The sequence below is a fragment of the Lissotriton vulgaris genome, chromosome 8 (assembly GCF_964263255.1).
Source record: "Lissotriton vulgaris chromosome 8, aLisVul1.2, whole genome shotgun sequence".
NCBI classification, from domain to species: Eukaryota; Metazoa; Chordata; class Amphibia; order Caudata; family Salamandridae; genus Lissotriton; species Lissotriton vulgaris.
This window is the reverse complement of record NC_141696.1, coordinates 769,977,703-769,998,689: the sequence shown is the minus strand read 5'-3', so window position 1 is coordinate 769,998,689 and position 20,987 is coordinate 769,977,703.

Sequence of the window (20,987 nt, the reverse complement as noted above, 5' to 3'; positions counted from 1 at the left end):
CCTAGGGGCCAAATCAGGCAGTCGACCCACTGACACAGAAGGGACTGCACCATCGAGGGAGGAAAGTGAGGAAGCAGGTCCAAGCCAAGTGCAAGCCTCGCGGGAAGAAGTTGACACGACTGGCATCTCCCATGAAGATGAGACTGTACAGACCCTAGAGTTGCAGCACTCCCCACAGCTTTCCCAATCCCCTCCCTTGGTATTCTCACCAGAAACTTCACCATCACTGCTCCAGTCCACTCCTGCAAGCCCACCAACCAGGAGGCATGTCGTGGCCCCACTACCATTAATGGGGGCAGCAGAGGGTGAGGCTCAAGTCACAGTAGATGTGAGTTCAGCAGCACTGCAGTCCACAAATGAGACAGTCACTGCTCGCAGAAGACAACACAGACCCAGCAGTGCAGGTGGACGTGGTGAGGACACTGTGTTCCGTGGGCTGGAGGGGAGCATGGTGCGCATTCAAAGGATGCAGGGCAAATCCATCCAAGCCTGCCAATGCCAACTCCGAGCCCTGAATGTGCAAATAGGAGACACGGGGAAGGGCATGAGAGACATTGTGGAGACAAATAAAGAGGTTGCAAAAACAAATACGGACATTGCAGCAGGGATGCAGCAGATGAGCAACTCAATTACGCAGCTATGCACCAAACTTGAAAGTCTGTCACACACAAGGCGCAGGGATACCCGTGCCCACAATACGGCCATCAATTGCTTGGCCACTGCCACATTCCTGCTATGCAGGAGGGGCATAAATATGCAGGAGGCTTTGACACAGAATACAGCTGAGTTCACCAGGGGCATGGCCAGAATGACGAGTGCACTAGAGGCAATGTTGATTTCACAAACAGCACAGAATCCTGCCCTGGACGTGGCAGAGGCTGAAGACACTAGTAGCCGGAGCAGCATGGCAAGCACTATTGTGGAGACACGGAGAAGTACCAGGCGCCAAGCTGAAGCTGCAGGGCACGCTGAACCAAGCGAACAACACCCTAGTGGCTCAGGGAAGCGCGGGCGCAAGTGACATTACCAGTCATGGGTGAAGTAACCCGGGACATACAGTCTCCACATGTATGGTGTTTATTTTGTTGCACTGAAGTGCTTGAACTTTGTGGCACCAATAAAATACCTTGATCCCATACACAACCTGTCTGTGTCTCATTACTTACTCAGAAATAGTTGCGTGTAATCTCCTCACGTCTGTATCTGCCATCACTTGGTGTTGACACTCCAGAAGGTTGTGTTTCAGGCACAGAAATCTCGTTGTCATGATCTTTAAAGTCTGACAACTCTACCTCAGTGCCCTTCTTCACAGCAAGGTTGTGCAACATAGCACAGGCAGCAATGATTTTGCAGTAGGTCAGGGGGTATACTGCCGGGCACCTCCACTCTTGTGCAGGCACCTGAACCTGCTCTTCCAAATGCCAAAGGTACGCTCCACAATATTTCTTGTGCTCTTGTGGGCCCTGTTATATCTCCTTTGGCTGGGTGTTGAGGGGTTGAGGTAGGGGGTGAGGATGAAGGATCGGAGGGCATATGCACTGTCCCCTAAAAGGAAATAGGAATACATTACTCACATGCATACATGTACGTCTTACTGCAATAGGTGTTAATGGGGTCGCACACTGTGTCTTACCTAGGAGGTATCCTTCGTCAAATTCCCCTGCTGTCAGCCGTGCATAGATACCGCTGTTTTGGAATATGAAGGAGTCATGGGTACTCCCAGGAAATTTTGCCACAGGGTCAATGATGGCGCACTTGGCATTGCAGATCACCTGCACATTGATGGTGTGGGTGGACTTACGATTCCGATATATGTATTCGGTGGCAGCAGGGGGACAAATGGGAATGTGGGTGTCATCAATGCAGCCAATGATATTGGGGAAATGCGCCATCTGGAAAAAGTCAGTTTTTGTTTGGAGCAGTTCAGCATGGGTTGCAGGGAAAGATATATAATGGTCCATCCTCTGTAACATGGCGTCAAGGAATTTGTGGAAAAAGCGGGAGAGGCTGCTCTGGTTCACCCCACCTACCGCAGCAACCACACTCTGGTAGCTCCCAGACGCAAGCAGGTGTAGGCTGCACAGCACCTGCACATGGGGTGGAATGGCGTGTGCCCTTGGGGTAGTGTGCTCCAACAGTGGTTGGAGGTCCCTGATGAGGTCCAAGATGGTGTCTGGCTCCAACCTGTACCTCTGGAGAATCTCTGCCTCTGTGAGCATGAACAAGGTGATTCTCTGTCTGTAGACCTGCTCCTGTCTCTGCCATTCCCTCTCTCCTTCCTCCTGTAGCCGTAGCCGTCTCTCAGTGACATAGAATGCCGCCATTGTGCAAACAGTATTGCATTTTGGGTCCGTTTTTATAGGCTGCACCTGGTTACCACCTGATTTCAATCCATGGTAAATACTGACTCCTAAATACCGAATTTCAAGCAAATTCGGTATTTAAGAGCTTACCTACATCTCAATTTTCAATTATGCCACTTCTTATTTACTGATTCGGTATTTTACTGATCCTGTAACTTTACCGATTCGGTAAATGTACCGAATCGGTAAATTTACCGAATCGCAAACCGTTGCGATTCGGTAAATTTACCGATTCGGTAAATTTACAGGTTCGGAATGTTTACCCATTCGGTAAAATACCGATTCGGTATATTTACTGATTCGGACGATTTTCTGTCCCCTACATCTCAAATACCAAATACCGGTCGGTAACGGCCGAAAATACCGATTTTCAGCCGTTACCGACCGGTATTTGTTTACCTACATCTGGCCCTAAGTTGTTTAAAATATCGATTTTTTATTTAGTGTTATGTATTTTAGTATGTATTTTAAATGTATGTGATCTATTTTTTTGTGTAAGTATTGTTTTCGGTTTTCAATATGTGTTAAATTTTTAGTAGTTATCACATTTATTTTATTTCAATTTTGCGTTTTTTAGTTCCGTACCGGGCTGTGGGTTTATAGGGGAATAGGGTGGGAAGTAATTTAATTGGAATAAATTAATTATTATTTTCTATTTAGTAATATTTATTTAATTTAGATGTTATAGTGTTAATTGTGGGAAGTAATGTATTATTAATTAATTATTAAGTAGTTGTTAATTGACATTAATTTATTATTTTTAAAATAATTATGGAAACTGTGTCATAATTTTTAGGTGGGGGTTGTGGGGTTTATAGGGGTAGAGGGTGGAAAGTAATGTATGTTTAATAAATTAATAATTATTTGATTATTAATAATAATTAATCAATTGCTAATTATTAGAGTAATTGTTTTTTTTTTGTGTGCGTTTTGGTTTTATAGGGGTAACGTTTGGGGAGAAAATACATTTTTATCTGCTTTCATTTGTTTTTTAATTATTAATATTTCTTTAATTGATAGGTAATTATGTTAATTGTGGAGGTCCATTTAAATTTTCTTTTTAGATATGTGTTGTGAATTGTGCGGTGTTAGAGAGTAGGAAAAAAAAGATGACATTTATGTAATAGTTAATGTTTTTTATTATAAATATTTTCGAATTAAAAATAGTTATTTGTTTGCAAATTATGTTTAAATGTATTTAATATAATATTTCAAGGTATGTGTCATATATATTTAACATTACAGTATGTTTCTATTTTTTAGATTTTTTAAATATGTTTAGATATTTTTTATTTTATTTTGTAATATTTTGTGTTGGTGATATTTTGTTTGTTTTTAATTTCGAACTGACAGGAGTAGCAATATTATTATTTACCCCTCCGCTATCCAACACTTTCCCTATTGTTGCACTAACTTGAGTGAATATGTGTTAGTATATGTTTGAATAAGTAAGGTGTGTATAACTGTATAGTTGAGGAAATGGAGGAGTGATTGATTCTTTTCATGACTGACTAGATGTATGAGTAACTCCATGGATTAGTGACAATCTGTGAGTGTCTGTTTACACTGATTGTATCTAAGGTTATATTAGAGTCTGAAAAGGTTAATCGTATTATCACATGAATGATATTATCAGTGATGTGATCAGTAATGTCAAATGAGATGTCATCAGTGATGTCATCAGTGATGTCATTTGAGATGTCATCAGTGATGTCATTTGAGATGTCATCAGTGATGTCATTTGAGATGTCATCAGTGATGTCATCAGTGATGTCACTGACCATGTCATGAATGATGTAATATGTGACATCATCAGCAGTGGATTGCGGGTGCGCGATATATAGTTATTGCAACTAACTATATATGCGAATTTCTATGGTTTTGTGCGAGTAAATTAAGGTTTTGTAAATGTGAATCCCTAACTACATATGGTCTATAACCTATGGTTTTTTCAGTGAATTTCAATGGTTTTTTAATAGCAAATATCAAAAGCTGTAAAATGTCAAGTACGTGGTAGGTAAAAACATTTTCGTATTTATGCACGCTGATGTGCTTTGAACGCTGCCCCCCCCCTCCTCTTTTCTTTTAGGAGTATTCTCTCTTTGCAGATAGTGAAGGGTAGGTAACACAGGCCTTTGCCCTCGTTGTAACCCGTCGTGCCTGCTTCCCTTTCCATTTGATTGATTGTTATCCTAGCATTTATTGTTTTGGAATTGGTTCTCTTTGGTTCATTCTCTATTTACAAACTAGCACAGAGTCGCAATACTCTGTTTAGTCTTTGCAGATAGTGAAAAATCGTTAAAAAAACAAAAGGAATCAAGCAAAATCAGTAGGCCACTAATGGGATATCTTTTTGACCTCGCTAAAATAGAAACATTATGAACAAGCCCTTTTGAGAAATACGAAACTAGTGAGAGGAACTGAGCTCGACACCATGATGGCTGCAAGACAGCTCGGCTCGGCCGCCCACCCCACCCAAAATAACGACAAACCCTATGCAAATATTATAAATATATACAACACACCAGCAAAGTAACAGGGTAAAACGTTTTATTAAATAACTATTTACATGGCAGCCTGCTGCAACATCGATCTAAACAAGCCTTTGTATTTGGGGCTCAAAATCAACAAGTAACAGGGTAAAACGTTTTATTAAATAACTATTTACATGGCGGCCTGCTGCAACATCGATCCAAACAAGCCTTTGTATTTGGGGCTCAAAATCAACCATCAATAGTAAGATTTTCATAGGTGAGTGTAGGTTCATGATTTTCCATCCACAGACTAAAAGCCTGGAGTGGGAGTGAAAGAACAATAACTAGGTAAGAAGGAAGGCAGAGGCTGTGGGAAGGACTCTGGATATGGTATGTTGCTTGGTCCCTGAGATGCTTCGATGTCACTGCCTTGCACAAATGGCATAAGTCCTGGATGTTGGGTGCCATAGTTGAGGGTTCCGAGCAGCGCTTGTAACACTGTCTGAAGCTTATTTGCACCTGCTGCAGCTTCACTATTCTCAAAGTAAATGGGGGCTGTTTGTGGACCTGACTGCATTGGAAAACAATGTGATGCGGTGCCTCCCTGAACCGCTTGACGGAGGCCCCCTAGATAATTGCGCCTGCTCCACACCTTGTCCCACAATCCGTTTGACCTGAAGACACGTCCGGCGGTGCCCTGGTCCGACCATCACATATACATGTGCCAGGAAACGGCGTGGGGTGCACTAGAAGGGAGAGGCGGCGCAAACGAGCCTCCCCCACCTCCCCAGGTGGAGGTTTCTCAGCTACACCCCAGCGCTTCACTCGACCAGCTGACTTGCGCCCGCTCTTGCGACACAGTGCCTCGCTCGGCCAGCTGAATTGCGCCTGCTCTTGCTATTACAACGACCCACCCGCCATCCAACGGAATTGCACCCAATCTTGCGGTACAGCGACAGGCGGCTGCTACGGAGCTCACGATATGGCGGTCGGCTCCACAGACTTGGGCCTGGCCTGCAAAGATGGCTCTGGGCAACCGTGGAACTCGGACGCTTGACTGCTAGTGCATGGGCCCCATTCCCAAAAGAGTCCCCTCAGCCTTGAAGATTCTACAACAGTCACCGGGACCCCCGAATCCCGCAGGCTTCCGGTGGGGAGCGGCTGCCATGATTGCTCGCGGAATGGCCACGACGGAGCCACGAGATGGTGGTGCTCTCATGCTGATGCCAGCTTCAGTCTGAAACATCCAGAAACACTGTAGACTACCAATTTGATCAGTTCCGGTGGAGCCCCAACGTGACCCGGTAGAGAAGAACTTGCCCTCCCCTCTTTGACTGATGGTTCTTATAGCCTGTCCCTTCTGTTGTCATTTAACAGAACTTTTTGGACTGCTGAAAGGGGTTGTGTTCCGACCGCTGGTTGGTGGAGACATTTTGACTATATTCTGGACCTGCGTTGTCGCGTAATGCGTCATATGACGCGCCGCGTTAGCGCACCTGGAAGTGCTCCGGTGCACGAGGCGCAGCTTCCCGGAAGCGATCCAGAGCGCGGCGCGCAGCGTGCAACGTAAGCATAACAGGTCATGTGACTTGTTAATAAAACTTTTCATTGGTTCATTTTACTTTTGTTATTCTAATGATGGAAGGCTTGGTCATATGACCTAAAAATAACACTTTTCACTGCTTTCGAACATTTTTTTTCTTCCCAAATGATGAAAGCCCCACCTTTTTTTTTCTCACTCTGACTTGTAAAGCAAAGGACCCAGATGCATTTACAGTTTACCACTAACAATGTTCCAGGCTAATGTATTTTCCCGGGAAATTTACAACTGTCCTGCAAGTAAAATATTCCTATTTCGAGAAAAAGGGCGTTTCTTCGTCCCATGAGGGAGCCGTTGAACAAAAGAGGCTCGGCCTGCTGTCTTAGTCGCTGATAGGCATGAATATCAGATTCTTATCGATCACTTTATGTTGCAGGAGTAGAAAACACAACAGCCCTTGACCATTTATCTTTACTGCGTTCCTGCGTATTATACCTTTTAACCGTCATGTAATTGGGCTGCTTTATTTCACTTGCCTTTTACTGATTCGAAAACAGTGGCTATTATTCAAAACTTTACCAATCTAGGTACTACTACCATGTTTTGTTTTAAAAACCTTTATTGTGAAAATGTCAGTATACAAATACGGGCCTATAACCACGTGGGCCGGCCACGGAGCAAACTGGAATTGTATATGATGAGGGGACATTTACACTGTAGAAGAACGTAACGGGCGGGCCATTAGGTTGCAAGAACTAAGGTGTCTAACAGTTGCGGAATCGGTGGACGTACATTTTATAATTAAAGTAAGACAGGGCCAGTTACAATAAAATTATCTAGATATACATTTGCGGGCAAGTACCATAGGTGACGTTAATTCGAACTTTCAATAGTACAGTAATCAATAACACATCAGAACTTAATATCAATAGGGATGTCCAAATGTTCAATCAGTACTCGTCCCTGCCCGCCATGTGCTTCACAACTGCATACGTATCTCGTGATATCAAGGTTGGGCAACCAGTACACAACAAGGAGTTACGAGTCCCATTTATACCGGCGCCATTTTGGGCGAGGCCGGGCAGGTCCAGGATATAGTCAAAATGTCTCCACTAACCAGCGGTCGGACCAGAACCCCTTTCGGCAGTCCAAAAAGGTTCCGTTAAATGACAACAGAAGAGATAGGCAACAAGAACCATCAGTCAAAAGAGGGGACGCTTTCGTGAATGAGGCCCATGCCCTAGCAGGCAAGCGTCCGAGTTCCAAGGTGTCCCAGGGCCATTTTAGTGGACCAGGCCCAAATCCAAAGAGCCGGCCGCCATTTTGAGAGTCCTGTTGCAGCCGCCTATCACTGTAGCCGCAAGAGCAGGCGCAATTCAGCTGGATGGCGGGTGAGGCACTGTACCGCAAGAGCGGGCGGAACTCAGCTGGATGGGGGGTGAGGCACTGTGCCGCAAGAGCGGGCGGAACTCAGCTGGAAGGCGAGTGAAACGCTAAGAGGCGCCCCACTGCAGATGAGGTGCCTCCACCTGGGGAGGAGGGAGAGGCCCGTTTGCGCCGCCTCCCTCCCCCGGGCACCCCACGCCGTCTTTCGGCGCAGCATTGTAGGATGGCCTCACCAGTGAAACTTGCTGGACACCACCTCAGTGCCATCCGGATCTCGGCGCGTTGTGCTGCCTTCGGCGTACTGTAGCAGCAAGAGTGACCGCAACTCAGCTGAACGGCGAGTGAAACGCTAAGAGGCGCCCCACTGCAGATGAGGTGCCTCCACCTGGGGAGGTGGGAGAGGCCCGTTTGCGCCGCCTCCCCCCCCCGGGCACCCCACGCCGTCTTTCGGCGCAACATTGTAGGATGGCCACACCAGTGCGGCAACTTGCTGGACACCACCTCGGTGCCATCCGGATCTCGGCGCGTTGTGCTGCCTTCGGCCTATTCGCACATCGGTCCCCTACTGACGCCGCCTCACAGGCCAACGGATTTTATAGGCTTTTCATAGCCCAAAGCCGCATAACAGGTCATGTGACTTGTTTATAAAACTTTTCATTGGTTCATTTTACTTTTGGTTTCCTAATGATGAAATGCTTGATCATATGACCTAAAAATAACACTTTTCATTGGATTGAAACTTTTTTTTCCCAAATGATGAAAGCCCCACCTTTTTTTTTCTCACTCAGCAATCCAAAAAGGTTCCGTTAGATGACAAGAGAGGGGACAGGCAACAAGAACCATCAGTCAAAAGAGGGGAGGGCAAATTTTTCCCTACCGGGTCACGTTGGGGCTCCACCGGAAGTCATCGAATTGATAGTCTACAGTCTTTCTGGATGTTTCAGACTGAAGCTGGCGTCAGCATGAGAGCACCACCATCTCGTAGCTCCGTCGTGGCCATTCCGCAAGCAATCATGGAAGCCGCTCCCCACCGGAAGCCTGCGGGAGTCGGGGGCCCGATGACTTTTGTAGAATCTTCAAGACTGAGGGCACGCTTTCGAGAATGGGGCCCAAGCCCTAGCAGACAAATGTCTGAGTTCAAATGTGTCCCAGGGCCATTTTAGTGGACCAGGCCCAAATCCGAAGAGCCGGCAGCCATTTTAAGAATCCTGTGGCAGCCGCCTATCGCTACACCGCAAGAGTGGGCGCAATTCAACTGGATGGTGGGCGAGACGCTGTAGCCGCAAGAATGGGCGCAATTCAACTGGATGGTGGGCGAGACGCAGTAGCCGCAAGAGCGGGCGCAACTCAGCTGAATGGCGGATGAGGCACAGTGCTGCAATCGCTCCACTGGCTGCCTGTCGCTCGTCGGATCGAGTTTAAGGTGCTTTGCCTAGCTTTTAAAATTTTGAAAGGTATGGCTCCACCGATTTTGACGAATTTACTGACCCCATATGTCCCATCTCGATCCTTGAGATCGATGGGTCAGAATTTGTCTGTTGTTCCACGCTTTCTGCTGTGCAGGATGGGTGGCCGCTCCTTCCGGGTAGTGGCGGCCAAACTGTGGAACTCTCTTCCCAGTGAAATCCGAGCTATGGAGGATTTACTGCAATTCAGACGTGCCATCAAAACTTTTCTTTTTAACTAATGTTCCGGACTTTACTGAATGCGCTGTGTGATGTTGTGTTTACCTTTCCGGGCGCCAGGACGCCCCTTTGCTGGGGCAGCTGTGCGCGGTATAAAAGCCAATAACATAACATAACATAACATAAACATCTGAGTGGCGACTGAATCAGTAAAGGGGCGCCCCACTGCAGCAGAGGAGCCTCCACCTGGGGAGGCCCGTTCGCGCCTCCTCCCCCCCCCTGGGGCGCCCCACTCCGTTTTTCAGCGCAGCATTGTAGGATACCAAGACCAGTGTGGCAACTTACTGGACATCACCTGGGTGCCGTCCAGATCTCAGCACGTTGTGCCGCCTTCGGCCTATTCGCACAAAGGACCGCTACTGACGCCACCTCACAGCAGCCCATTGTTGCTTTGTTTAAAATGTTTTTACTTTGTTGGAGCGTTGTATATATTTATAGGTTAATAAAGTGTTATAATCCTACTACTTTGTTGGAGTGCTATATATTTTTAATGTGACACATAATTGTGAAGACTTTGATGTACAAAAAGACATCCCTGGAATCTTCCACTTCAGGCTCGGTCCCACACACCCTCACAGTGAGAATCCCCTCCCCAATCACAATACAGGATCGTTATCAGATAGTAGGAACGCGTGTGGTGTGACGGATCTCATGGGGTAGGGGCCTTGGTCTACTGTAACCCCTTTGAAGAGGGGTGATTCTTTACAGTTGGGGCCATAAACTACATCCACAGGGCTAAGTGATAGCCTGGGACCGGCCTGGACAATCAGACACAGAGGAAGAGGAGTGTCAGAGGGTACGGTAGTGAATAGGGTGAAAGGGAGGTGTCGGGCGGGCACAGGGTGTGATTCTCAGGGAAGAGCAGCGCAGATGGGGGGAGGTTTATGGCCCATGCATGAGAGACAGAGCGGGGGTGACCAGTGCATGGGGGAGATGCTTGCGAGGGTGGGGAGCCATGCTGAGGATCGACGGCGTGCAGAGAGTGGGTCTGGTCAAGGCATCTAAAATGGCTGCCGTGCACGACAAAAGTGTGGCATTGGAAAAAAGGCAAGATGGCGCAGACAATGTTTATCAATACGGATTCATTTATAACAATTATTTTTAACAATATATTTACTCGCAGTGACAAAATGGCGGACAACACTTCCTGATTTCCTTCGAATCGAACGTTAACAAACGTCACGCAGCAAAAAAATAAAAATCCGCTCACGCGCAGCCGCTGGAAGACATGTATCAACATATATGAGCATCCTCAGCCACCCTCAGAAAACATAGGGGGTCAGGATACGTCTCCCGTGCCACCTTATACCCATTTCTCACATTGTTTTTCCTCCATCTTGTAATTTAATTAAAACGAAACACAAAATGGCGAATTCCCGTTTCGCTACCGGTTCGCAAACCGGGAAGCGCTTCTACCTCGAAAAATCAAATTTTTTTTATCTGCCCCACGGGACCCTTTAATAACTCCAACATCATTCCTAGGGGGTCAAGAGGGGTCTACCTTGCCCCCTTTCATTAAATTCCCCCTTCATTTTTCTCCTCCTCTTGTCTCTCGATCCTACCGAGAGACAAGATGGCCGCCGTTTCGGACTGTTTAGAATGTTGACAGACACCGGAGAGCCAATCAGCTTCGCTTCGCAAAGTTCCGTAACGCGAAAAGTACGCGAACCGGAGCGCTACCCGGGACGCTGTCACAGATATATCTGTTTTTTAAAACGTTAATTTCTCAAAATCCACTGGAGCACATATATTGAGACCCAGCAAAGGCATATCGGGCTAACAGTCGCTACAATTTTGCCACGTTTCGTGCAAATCCATTCAGCCGTTCGACCTAAAAGTGAGGCCAAACGCCCTATGGAAAAATGAATGGGAAAAACGTGTTTTGGGACCCCCCTTTTTTCTCGGCCCCCCCTTGACGAAACCCCCCCAAATTTTCAGGGGCTGCTCAGAAACAAAATGTGCCATTTTCCTGAAAATGTCAGCCGATTCCGTCCACAAACGCCAAAGTTATTATACATAGAATTTTTAAAAGTCCCATAGAGAAAAAATCCTAACTATATATACCTACTGACATCATCCAGTGAATGTGGTTTGGTTCTATATTTAAATAAGTATTCTATATATAGAAATTTGTATTGAAGAGTGAGTGGAAGTTTTAGTGCCTGTATGAAGACTTTACTAGTAGTGTGATTAACTGTCTAAATGACTGATTTAAAGTGTCTCAATAACTATATGTGACAGTGATTAAAGTGTGTGAATATCTATATCAATCTTTGTCTTATTGTGTAAACTACGGCATAAGTTGATTACTACCTATGTGAAACTCTATATTCGTTTTTAATTAGTTAAGCGTCTATTTGTATGGGAGAGTGAATGTATCTGTGGTTGTGTAAGAGGTGTGTGACTGTCCAGATGTTGAAATAGTTGATTAAGTAGGTATATGATGTTAAGACTGCATGTGGAAACAGTTGTTTGGGTGAGTGAATATCTTTATGGGTGAGATGGTGATTAAATATATTTCGGAATGGTACACGTCCAATAAAGTAGAAATATAAAAGGCAGTGTATGTGAAAGTTCTTGTGTTTAAATAAGTATATATAAGACTCAGTGATTGTATAAGTGACTGTATAGAAAACAGTATACTTATAATAGTGATTTTATAACACACTAAGTATGACTTTCTATGTATATGAATACATACAATACTGTTTGTATAAGTATGTAGCTGAGTAAATGTAAGTATAATCAATTGTTTGCATAAGTGAGAAGGATGGCTGCATAACTGAATAGGATGTGTGCTGGCGTGCAATGTCAATATAGGTGTATAAGTATTTTTAATAACGTTCTATTGATCTTTCTCAGCATGTATATGTGAATCTATAGGTAAGTGTTTAGATGTGTGTTTAGATCTACAAATCAGTGAGTGGATTTTTAGAAAATTGTATTGGTATGTTATTGTTTTAAATATGGTACTCTATATTTTATAGTGAGTAATGAGAGGTTATACTAGTGTATGATGAGGTGTATCAGATTGTCACGTGGAAGATGTCTTCAGTGATGTCATTAGTGATGTTATTTGAGATGTCATCAGTGATGTCATCAGATATGTCACTGTCCATGTCATGAATGATGTAATATGTGACATCATCAGCAGTGGATTACAGGCGCGTAAGTTATAGTTAGTACAACTAACAATAACAGTGGAATTTCAATGGTTTTGTACGAGTGAAATGTCCAGCTAACTATAACACCCCTTAAACCTATGGTTTTTTCAATGAATTTCTAAGGTTTTTTAAATGCTAATTCCAAACTTTAACATGTATGAACCTATGGATTATTTAGTGAATTTCAAAGGTTTTTTAAATGCTAATTCCTAACTATAACATGTCTGAAACCTTTGTTTTTTCAGGGAATTTACAAGGTTTTTTCAATGATAATTTTTAAATGTATTAATTGTTATATTTTTTTATAGTAATTTACTACATTTTTTAATCTATTTATTTTTAGATATTTAAAGAAAATAACATTACATACTTTTTACATAAATTGAAAAAAAATGTTTTTGAAAAATATTGAAATTCTTTATATTTTGGTTGTTTTATATTTTTTTAAATATATTTATAATATTTTCTGAATTGTTTTTTTTTCCAAATTGTTTTGAGGAGTCGCGCACCCAAATTGCACCTTCCTCAATTACTGCGCAGAACATAGCCATCATTTTAGGATTGCTGTGTAGGATCCGCGTAGGGTGTGCGATAGGTGCGTATTTCCCTGCGCGATTGCTATGTGGCCCGTACGCGACTTCAAGCGCATACACAACATGTACGTATTACGCGACGCTCGCGTGTTTCCGCGTAACGTCATATACGTGTTCCATGCGGTAGGTGAGCGACTCCAGTGAAAAATGTTAATGTCTAAAAATATTACCAACTGGCGGTCGGCAGTAAGTATATATAGTTAGGATTTTTTTCCTATGGGATTTCTGAAAATTCTATGTCGAATAACTTTGGCGTTTGTGGACGGAATTGGCTGAAATTTCCAGGAAAATGGCACATTTTATTTCTGAGCAGCCCCTGAAAATTTGGGGGGTTTCGTCAAGGGGGGCCGAGAAAAAAGGGGGGTCCCAAAACGCGTTTGTCCCATTCATTTTTCCATAGGGTGGTTGGAATCACTTTTAGCTCGAACAGCTGAATGGATTTATACGAAACTTGGCAAAATTGTAGATATGGTTTGCCCGATGTGCCTTTGCTATGTCTCAATATATGTGATCCAGTGGATTTTGAGAAATTAACGTTTTAAAAAACAGATATATCTGTGACAGCGCTCCGGTTAGCGCTCCGGTTTGCGTACCTGACGCGTAACGGAACTTCGCGAAGTGAAGCTGATTGGCTCTCCGGTGTCTGTCAACATTCTAAACAGTCCGGCCTGGCCGCCATCTTGTCTCTCGGTAGGATCGAGAGACAAGAGGTGGAGAAAAATGAAGGGGGACTTTAATGAAAGGGGGCAAGGTAGACCGCTCCTGACCCCCTAGGAATGATGTGGGGGTTATTAAAGGGTCCCGTGGGGCGAATAAAAAAAACTCGATTTTTCGCGGTAGAAGCACTTCCCGGTACGCGAACCGGGTAGCTCACCGGTAGCGTAACGGGAGTTCGCCATTTTGTGTTTCGGATGAAATAAATCACAAGATGGAGGAAAAACAATGCAGGAAATGGGTATAAGGGGGCACGGGAGACGTATCCTGACCCCCTAGGTTTTCTGAGGGTGGCTGAGGAGGCTCATATATGTCGGGAAAAAAAATTGAATTTTTCGCGCAGTTAGCTGCCGGTACGCGAACCGGGTAGCAAACCGGATAGCGAACATAAGTGAAAATTAGTGAAAAAAGGTACATTCGAAATTTAAAAAGAGTTATGATAGTTAAGGTAGCTCTGAAAAGAGCTTTTGGGTTCTGTGTAAGTTCTAGGTACTTATAAGTAGGTACCAATACACAGTCTTAAATTTTGTATGAAAACTCTGTTTCCCTCATCTGAGAAGTGCACACCATCTCCTCTGTAGATATCTTGCATGTAGTAACGCAAGTTATTGTTGTAGATGGCGCCCATTCCATGGTCTCTCATATAAGCTGAAACAGACTTATTTACATGTTTCCTCGCTTTCTCAATTTGTGGACTAATTTGATTGGACCACCTCCATTTCTGTCTTTGGCATATATTGGAATATACCAAGGCAGTTTGAGGAAAAAGTGCCATCAATTGCTCAAAGGTGTCCTTTAAAAGCATTTCCAGACCTACCCCAGTCAAAGTGCCCAAATCATTTCCTCCACAGTGCACTAATATGAGGTCAGGGTTTGGCAAATGTAAAAAGGTTTTCACCAATGGTATCAATTGGTGACATCTCAATCCTCTTTGGCCAATCCATTTGATTTCCACATTTTGTAAATTGAGGTTGTGTAAATTTCTGTTATCAGCATACCTGTGAGCCCAGTGGATGTAGCTATGTCCAAGAATCCAGACAGAAAACATGGTGAGAGGAGGTTCTGCTGCAGTCAGATGAAGTGTGGGAATGAAATGGCAGTTGAAACAGTAGGAGTTTGTAAAGAAAAAAACTGTGGAGTTTCAGTGCTAATGATTCACTAGCAGTGATTGGTGGATTTCCATTTCTGAAAACAGAAAGTTAGGTTGCATGGATGTGTTCTTTGAAAGATGTAATTTGAATGGTTAAGAAAAAATGATTTTAAGAAACATTGCAGTGGATTAGCAGGGGTACTGAGAGTTCAGAGTTCATTTGAAACATTGTTGTGTGAGCTTGTAAACATGAGAGGTCTTTCAGGAGGTAGTTGCTATGGAAAAAGGGCAGAAACGGCAGAGGGGGGAAGGCTGTTGATTTGAAAAAAATGAGGGAAGAGCTTTGATTGGGTGACATGAGAGATATGTGTGATGAAATACAGCATTTCTGTGCCTTTGTTGGTTGCAGCCTCTGGAGTGCATACCCTTTGCTCTGCTAAAGAAAAATTGGTGTGTGTCTGAGACTGTTTTGAAATTCAAAAAGCATTTGCTAAGGTGAGAAAAAATTCATTTAATTTAGATAGAGACTAGTATAGTTTATGGAGAAAATAAGGAAGCCAGCTGTGCATTTAAAATGTTGTTTTGTGTCAAGTGTTTTCATTATTTTTTCCAAAAAGATTTTGCTTATTTGAGAAATTATAATTATAGATAATGTGAAGTATTAGTACTGACAGGGTGTGCTTGTACATAGGAGGTGTGCTGTGTTTTCAAATTATGACCAGAAAATCGTTTTTTAACAAAAAGACATTTCACTTCCCAACATGAATATGGGACAATAATTTGCTTGTTTGTTGGTTTAAAAACTCGTTTCTTGAAGTCATTTAGATTTCACAATATGTTCTGCAAGAGTTACATAGTCAACATGGGGGCATATTTACAAGGCTTATGAGACACATTCACGTCATTTTCCCCATTTTAAAAGTGACTTTAAAGGTGGTGCAAGGTCCTTGTTAATCCACCCTCATGAGTGCTTTGCAAATTTAAGTCATTTTCCCCTGGTGTATGTGCCTTGTAAATACGCCCCTATGTGTGCTAGACAATTTTAAGGTACTTCTCCCATGAATCTGGGAGACTAATTTGCTTACGTGATGTGTTTAAAAATCGTGCTAAGGTGAGAAAAGATTTATTTAATTTAGAAAGAGATTAGTATGCTTTTTGGAGAAAATAAGGAAGCCAGCTAGGGTGTGCTTGTACATAGGAGCTGTGCTGTGTTTTCAAATTATGACCAGAAAATCGTTTTTTTAAAAAAAGAAATACTTTTCACATTGATGAGAAGGACAACATGGGGTCTGCTTTTTTAAATAAATATTTCATTTCCCAACATGAATATGGGAGAATAATTTGCTTGTTTGACGGTTTAAAAACTCATTTCTTGAAGTCATTTAGGTTTCACAATATGTACTGCTAGAGTTTCATAGTCAGTATGATAATAATGATATACATTTAGGACTGTTTAGGGGGCATGGATAGGCTGAGGCTTCTGTAATTGTCAAAGGAGGAGAATTATGTACATTGCACTGCTGCATACAGTCCTCACCTTCTGCGTACTCTTGGATATGCTAGACTATATCTGCTCAATGAGATACATAAGCTGAGGAAACACAGGTGATGTGATTGTGAAATGAGCAAAAATATTTGCACGTTTTTTAATTACATCACCTGTGTTTCCTAACATTACTAATCACATTGTGCAGATGAGGTTTAGGCCTGTCCAGGGAGACAGAGGAGGTCTGGCCTTTGTTCAAGTGTGCAGTGGACATGACTCACTTCATCTATTGGCCTGCACATGTATTATGTCCTCTGTACTCTTCAACAAGCCAAAATTTCATCTGCATCCCTGAGTAGGCCTCACCTCAAACAAACTTTTGTGACTGCAAGACCTGCCTTTTTGCTCCTAGATATTTCTTGGTTTTACCATGGCTGCCAGACAATCCAGCATACCTCTGGATAGGCCACACCTTATGGTGGTGCAAGGGCCTTGTAAATACGCCCTCATGTGTGCTTGGTAATTTTAAGTCACTTCCCCCTGGTGCAAGGGTCTTGTAAATACACCCTCATGTGTGCTTGGCCATTTCAAGTCACTTCCTCCTGGTGCAAGGGCCTTGTAAATACGCCCTCATGTGTGCTTGGCAATTTTAACTCACTTTCCCCTGGTGCATGGGTGTGGTAAATACACCCTCATGTCTGCTTGGCAATTTTAAGTCACTTCCCCCTGGTGCATGGGTGTGGTAAATACGCCCTCATGTCTGCTTGGCAATTTTAAGTCACTTCCTCCTGGTGCAAGGGCCTTGTAAATACGCCCTCATGTGTGCTTGGCAATTTTTTACTCACTTCCCCCTGGTGCATGGGTGTGGTAAATACGCCCTCATGTCTGCTTGGCAATTTTAAGTCACTTTCCCCTGGTGCAAGGGCCTTGTAAATACGCCCTCATATGTGCTTGGCAATTTTTTACTCACTTCCCCCTGGTGCATGGGTGTGGTAAATACGCCCTCATGTGTGCTTGGCCATTTCAAGTCACTTCCTCCTGGTGCAAGGGCCTTGTAAATACGCCCTCATGTGTGCTTGGCAATTTTAACTTACTTCCCCCTAGTGCATGGGTGTGGTAAATACGCCCTCATGTCTGCTTGGCAATTTTAAGTCACTTTCCCCTGGTGCAAGGGCCTTGTAAATACGACCCCATGTGTGCTTGGAATTTTAACTCACTTCCCCCATGGTGCAAGGGCCTTGTAAATACGCCCCCTTTGTCTATGTTGTTAAATTACTGTAGGTAGAATTGACAACTAGTGTGTTAATTGTTTGCCTACTGTTATTAGTTTACTGTTTGGTAATATTGGTTAATATCAATTTTGTAAAAAAATTTCCACAGATTTAACTGAAGATCTTTAGAAAACTTTAAAAATGCCCTCAAGGCAGAGAACACAAAAAGAAGCAAAGCGACTTACACTCCACCTTGGTAAAGATTTGCAGCAGTCCTCTACTATTAAATCGTATCAAGTCGCCAAAAAAGCTCCGGGTAAGAACATAAAATCATTTTTAAAAAGAATTTGCAGACAAAAAAATACCAGTATTGAACATGTTTTAGTGCATAAGAAGAGAGACAATTTAACCCTTTCGATGCTGATGACGAGCTCAGCTCGTCATCAGCCACGGTGGTCGTGTGCTGATGATGAGCTGAGCTCGTCATGAACAAATGGCATCAGTGATTTTCCAGCACAGGAGGGGAAAACGCCTAGCAGCCAAGGTGTTAAAGGAAAAGGAAAGGCCCGTCAAAAAAGTTTCTGCTACAGCAGGAGATAAGTCTGTGCATGGCATTAGAAGGGAAAATCAATTCAGGGACATTCGTAGGCGAATGTTCCGCAACAGGATAATTGTCAATTTGTTAAAAAAATTTAAGAAAGGCCAACAGAAAGTGGCATTTTATAAGAAAAAGAAAAATGTAGAGAAAATTATTGATCAGGCTTTCGAAATTAAGCGAAAGTTATTTATTTTGGTAATCAATAGAATTAGGAAACTAAACAAGGTAATTTCTGATTTCAAATCAAATAGTAGATGGAAGAGAGTAGTTAATCATAGTAATTTTTGTGAAGTTTTCTCAGGAGAATGGATGCATAGTTCAAGTTGTGAGGCATTTTTCAATGAGGAGAGTTACTTCCAGGACAATGATTTGGTGCATGCAGTTGACACCAGTGGTCGAGCATATGAGGTAAAAGATGGTTGTCCGGCTGAAAAAGAAAAACTTGTGTCTGCAGATGCAGAAGAGGTGTTAGGTGATGAGGTTTTAGGAAGACGTCCTAAGGGACCAGTGTACACCTGGAAATGTGGTAGTATTTGTAGTGTGCGACAGGATTCCATCAATTTGCTTAGTGATTTTGTTCGTACATTTAATAAGAACAGTTTAAAACAGAAAATGAAGTTGTTGCAAGAATTAGATCCTTGCAGAGTGAGAGAAGTAACAGGTTTGCATGGGCATTCACTGGCTTGTCTTTCCAGAAGAGTATGCCAGAGTGTTTTTCATCATTTCAGGATGCTTGCAGTGCATCATAATAAAGTGAGGAAATTAGTGAGAATGTTGTATTATGCTAAGAGTCCAGCAATTATGCTTAAACAATTGAGCAGTGCTCTTTTGCATGGTTCAGAACTACATGTGAAGAATATTTGTGAAGAAATTGAGTTCTGTTACTTTGCTAGTAAAGAGAACAATGTTGAAATTGACCCAGTAGAAGAAGGTAATGTGGAAGAGAGTGTACAGATTTCTAATATAGATAAGTTTCACAAGGACATTTCCATCTTTCAGGTGAAATCAAGTGAGAGGCCTAATTTCACTTGTGTGTGTTGTCGACTGACTTATTATAAGAATCAGACTAAGTTCGTGGATTTATATGCAAAAAGTGAAATGGAAAACAATAGTGAATGGAAGGATTTTGCCACATACTTGATGGTAGAAAATTGTTTTGATTTGGGATCGGACCAACGTATGTGTACTTATTGTTTTAACAAATTAAACCAAAACCGGATGCCTGCTAGAGCGGTTCATAATAATCTGGAATTGGTTGACATTCCTTCTGAATTGAAGTATTTAAATACTTATGAATCTATTTTGATTCAAAGTGTGCATCCCTTTCAGGCTAGTGTATGAATGGAGCCAAAGACAGGGAAATAGCCTTAATCAGATTTACAGAGAGGATTAAAGGGAAGAGTTGTTTATTTGCCTTTAGATTTGAAGAAAAACATTAATACAATTGGAGTAGAGAAAGTGGAAGAGGAACCTCTGGTTATCCTAGTTAATGGGGTTCCGACAAAGAGTAAGAAAATCTGGCAAGATTTAGTGGATGTTAGGAAAGTCAAAAAGGCAACATTGTATTTGATAAAAAACAATGAGTACTACAAGAATGTATGTGTTGCAGAAGAGGAAGTAAGTGAAGAAGAAGACAGCAAATTGTGTGCTGGACAAATTGAGAAAGTAGAAGCCTCTAAAAATGAAGAAATATATGAACATTATAGTGTTCATCCTTTGCATTCCAAGGAAGTCATGGGGAATGCTATTGAGTTGTTTCAAATGAAACAAGCCAAAGGGAGTCCTATTAGTGTTTGGGAGGAAAGTTTGGAAGCTCGGTGTTTTCCACAGTTATTTCCCACAGGTCGAGGAGGACGATATGATGAGCGACCTGATCAAATTCCTGCTTCTGAATACCGGACTTTACGATTGTATGCAGAAGATCCTAGGTTTCATCAATGCATTCCCTATTTGTTTCATCTATTGTTTGAAAGTGATCTGTCTGGACTGTCTTATGCAGTGAACCACATCCTGAAAGGTGGTGTACAACTGCGACATATCTCAGCAAGGGACTTTATGGATAAAGTCAATGTGCAAGACAGTATTTTGGATTCTCACCTGATTAATCTGATGGCATGTCAGCGTGGTACTAATGAGTATTGGTACCGTCGTCATGGTGACTTAAAATGTATGCTGAGGAACTTAGGAACTCCCACATGGTTCCTCACTCTCAGCTGTGCTGAGTATGGCTGGGAAGACTTACTTGAATTTCTACGAGAGGCAAATGGAAACATTGAAAATATTGAATTCAAGACACCCGTAGAACTGTGCTCTTTGGATCCAGTGAATGTATGCAGGTACTTCAATCAGAGATTTGAAGCTATGATGTCTTTCATCACGAACAAGAAAAATCCACCTCTTGGAGAGGTGTTGGATTTCTTCTGGAGAAAGGAGTATCAAGCACGAGGTGCTCCTCATATACATATGCTGCTATGGATCAAAGATGCACCCAAATTTGGAACAGATCCAGATGACTTAGTGATGAATTTCATAGAACAGTATTCTACATGTGCTGTTCCAAAGACAAAGGAAGACAAAAGTCTAAGAGAACAAGTTTTACGGGTTCAAAGCCATTGTTGTGGAAAGTACTGTTGTCGTAAATTCAGAAACAAGAACAAGTACTATACAAAATGTCGTTTTGGAT